At 41.3% G+C, this 3,909-nt stretch overlaps 1 long non-coding RNA gene across 1 annotated transcript; it reads left to right on the top strand.

The window, feature by feature from the left end:
• Positions 1-282: 282 nt before the first annotated feature.
• LOC139437883 (uncharacterized) lies at positions 283-2,443 on the top strand. Its single transcript, XR_011647798.1, has 2 exons — positions 283-359; positions 2,397-2,443. It is a non-coding gene; the product is annotated as an uncharacterized lncRNA (long non-coding RNA).
• Positions 2,444-3,909: the final 1,466 nt, after the last annotated feature.

Raw genomic sequence — 3,909 nt, 5'->3', positions numbered from 1 at the left:
ATATACAGTGTCAACAGAAATATATGTCCCTTTCTTTCTAATATTTCTCCCAGGATAAAGTATGGCTCACACTCATACTGGAACCATCAGTTTTCATGTTCTCTTTCATTTAAAGAGACAGTTCTTTTCAACCCACTCTCTGTTCCTAGAGGTTTCTCAGCGGTTCGCTTTAATTTATCCTGTGACATAAGGAGAGAGGGGTTCAGAGACTGTATGCAACCTTGTTCACCTAGAGTATTTAAATATGAGATGAGTGGGTGGTAGTGGATGGAGGTTGGATCTGAGAAGGTGAAAAGAGACTAACAGTGATATGAGGATTCCTGTTGGACCACTGGGAAGCCTCTGGGATTTTGTGTCAGGTGGATTTTTCTTGAACCCTGTCCAGGGTGATTCGGTATTGAGGGAAAAAAAGGACGTGCAATGGTGTGAGGTTACAAGGGAGAGGACCCAGCGAAGAGGCTTGGAGCTGGTGCTTGGTGCCGCTGGCCAGTGGTATAGCTTGTTCTCCACAGGTCCCTGGACAGCACCATGTGCATGTGGGCATTTACTCAAACTAGGCGAGGGTGTTGATATCTGAGGTGAACCCAAATACTTTAAAAAAGATTGGGTTGGAGCGACTCCCTGGGTTCAGTTCCCTGCTCAGGCAGTCCGGCCATCTTCTCCTACAGAGAAAAGACCAGATGCTCAGAAACCTCGGTCTCTTAAAGAAGAGCATCTGTCATTTTTGGATGCTTTTCAGCACTCAGGACAAATAGAGAGCCATTCATAGCATTGTTCATAGGATGCCCTAGAGGAACCTCCATGCCTTTGATTCGATACAGTCCCTTTAAGACTTAAACAAAGCTGTTGATGCAAGCTACCTGGGCTCATGTTCACATTGGGCTGGAGGTTTCATGTTCTCTTTCAGGTAAAAAGATAGCCTTTTCCGATCTGATTATTCATGATTTTGAGTATAGTCATATTTGGTGTGCGTTAAGTCTTAAAAGAATTAGTTTGGTCACTCTCAAGAACATGAAATAAGCCTAAATATGGTATTTGATAAATACTCTATTATTTATAAAAAATAAGTAATAATTTAAAAATTAACTACAGATGTTAAAAATACTCTAATGAGTGAAATTATAAACTGACTTGGTATTTTTTACATTTAAAAATCACTACCCTATCTTCTTTTTGGCTTATTCTTGTAGTAACCCTGTGAAGTTAATAGGCCATATTCCCATTTTATAGAAAAACAAACAAAACCAATGGAGAGGGAAAGCTAAGAAACCTGTCTAGGGAAAAATAGAGGCAAGGCTGGCACCAAGTTTGGTCCTTTGACTCTTAGAATTCTAGAAGGATTTTGAATGAACACCAGTAGCTAGGCACTTCTAAAAGACTGGTAGATGTTTGAAAAAACTTAATCCTTTGAAATATCGTAAACACCCACCCCTACAGTTTTGTTTACAACATTAAGATATACCATTCTTAGGAAAAGATCTGTTAGAGAAAATACAAACTTCAATAATCCAAATCCCATCTAAATGATCAGTAATTTTGAAATAGTGAAATCTAAGCTAATAAGATTTGATGTTTTTTGCTCCTTGACACGTAACTATTGTACACAATCAAAAACCTGATATTACCCAATTATCCTCTAAAGTGGGCATTTTTGGATCTCCCACATCAGATGCATCAGATGGGTAAAAGGCAGGAAAATAAAGAAAGGCTCATCTAATTGTGGTTAACATCTCCCCTAGACAAATGGTCAGGGCTGAGTGAATTTAGATGCTGGCAAGTCTATTCCCCACTTTCCCAAAGATCTTATTGATTAGTTTGCTGCAGACCCCAATCATGGGAAGAGACAAGCCGCATAAGCATATGAAACAATTACAGATCAGCACACCCAGCCGGCTGTCAGCACAGAAATCTGCAAGCACCGCTGAATAATTATGGCTTGAGCTATTGATTGGGACCACGGAAGAGTTTCATCCAAACACTTTTAATTTGCCAAAAAAGTAGGAAGTGTGCTGCAGAGAGGTTGCTTCCAATAACAGCATTTTTCTCTCTGCTCATTAAGGGGAGAACTAAGCAAGGTTGGTCAGGGTTGGTTTTAAACCTTGCCAAGTAAAATCTATCGCCATTTGAAAGGTGGTGAACGAGAGACGAAGGGCTTGTCTTAAGAAATGTCTTAAAGCAGATGGTCTGGGAGGGGCTTGGATTCTCTGGTAGACCCTGGTCTGGTCAAGGACCCAAGCGCTTCGGTGCCCAGAGGACTCAAGCCATGCTTGTCTGAGCAACGGCCCAGGACTGGAATAACATCTAGAGGCTGAGCAGGGCTCTGTCTCCACCTTGGGTTCAGGTGCATTTGTTGCATGACTGTGACCTTGGTATCTCTTCATCTCTTCAACCCTCAGGCCCCATTCTTGATCAACAACAACAATCTTACCCAGCTGGGACTGGTGAGTGTTTTAAATTTTTATGTATTTTTTTACATCATTATTAACTGTCCGTCGTTTATTCAGATTGCCTTCGTTTTTCCCTAAAGTCCTTTTTCTGTTCCAGGGTCCCATCTAGGATACCCCATTACATTTAGTCCCCTTGTTTCCTTAGGTTCCTCTTGGCTGCGACAGTTTCTCAGACTTTCCTTGTTTTTGATGACTTCGGCAGTTTTAAGGAATACTGGTCTAATATAATGCAGGATGCTCTTCTATTGGAATCTGTCTGATATTTTCCTCATGATTAGACAAGTTTAATGCACAGGCTAAAGTTGACCCTGTGCTTTAAAGGTGTGGAGGCAAAACTAACCATGTAGAACAAATACATGCAGTAATCCCCCTTTCCCCAAACACTTACACACACATCCTTTCTCTTTCTCTCTCTCTCTCTCTCTCTGTACCTAGCATAGGTCTTGAACAAAGGCATAACTTAATATTTGGGTGGATGAATGGAGTGATGGGTGGATACACTTTTTTCTTTACTGCCACCAGCCCTACTATCCTAATATTAATATCATTTTAAATTTTTCAAAGGACTTTTAACCACTTCTTCTCAATTAAAAAAATAATAAAATTCATTTGATACTATGTACCTTTACTCTTTTTTTGTGTCTCACAAATGATTTTACTAGCTTAATTTGGCCACAATTATTAGATCCCAGTACTAGTGAGATCTTAAGATCTACAAACTCTTTTCAGAGGGTACAATGTACTATGCCCCTAAGACACTCAATCTAATTGTACCACCAAGCATAGTTCCTTTTTTTCTTTTAAAATTTTATTTTATTTATTTCTCTCCCCTTCCCCGCCCCCCATTGTCTGCTCTCTGTGTCCATTCACTGTGTGTTCTTCTGTGTCTGCTTGCATTCTCGTCATGCGGCACCAGGAAACTGTGTTGCTTTTCTGTTGCATCATCTTGCCATGTCAGCTCTCCGTATGTGTGACACCACTCCTGGGCAGGCTGTGCTTTTTTCGCATGGGGTGGCTCTCCTTGTGGGGTTCACTCCATGTGCATGGGGCTCCCCTACACAGGGGACACCCCTGCATGTCATGGTACTCCTTGCACACGGCAGCAGTGTGCATGGGCCAGGTCACCACACGGGTCAGGAGGCCCTGGGTATTGAACACTGGTCCCTGCATATGGTAGGCAGACGCTCTGTCAGTTGAACCACAACCATTTCCGGCAAGCATAGTTCTTGATCTTTAAGAAGAGTCAGAATTTCTATAAAATGAGGGACCTGCCATAAATCATAAAAAAGAATAAATAGTTAAATAGAACCAGAGTTGTCTAACCTAAAGAAGAGAAGGCTAGGGATAGCGCAATTACAATCTTCTAGGATTAAGGAAGAGTGTAAGGAGTCATGTAGACTTGGATTCTATTCCTGGCTCTGCCACAAACTAGCTGTGTGACCATGGGCAAGTTATTTGACCT

This window comes from Dasypus novemcinctus, chromosome 3 (genome assembly GCF_030445035.2).
Source record: "Dasypus novemcinctus isolate mDasNov1 chromosome 3, mDasNov1.1.hap2, whole genome shotgun sequence".
NCBI classification, from domain to species: Eukaryota; Metazoa; Chordata; class Mammalia; order Cingulata; family Dasypodidae; genus Dasypus; species Dasypus novemcinctus.
This window is presented reverse-complemented; position numbering and strand designations above follow the sequence as displayed.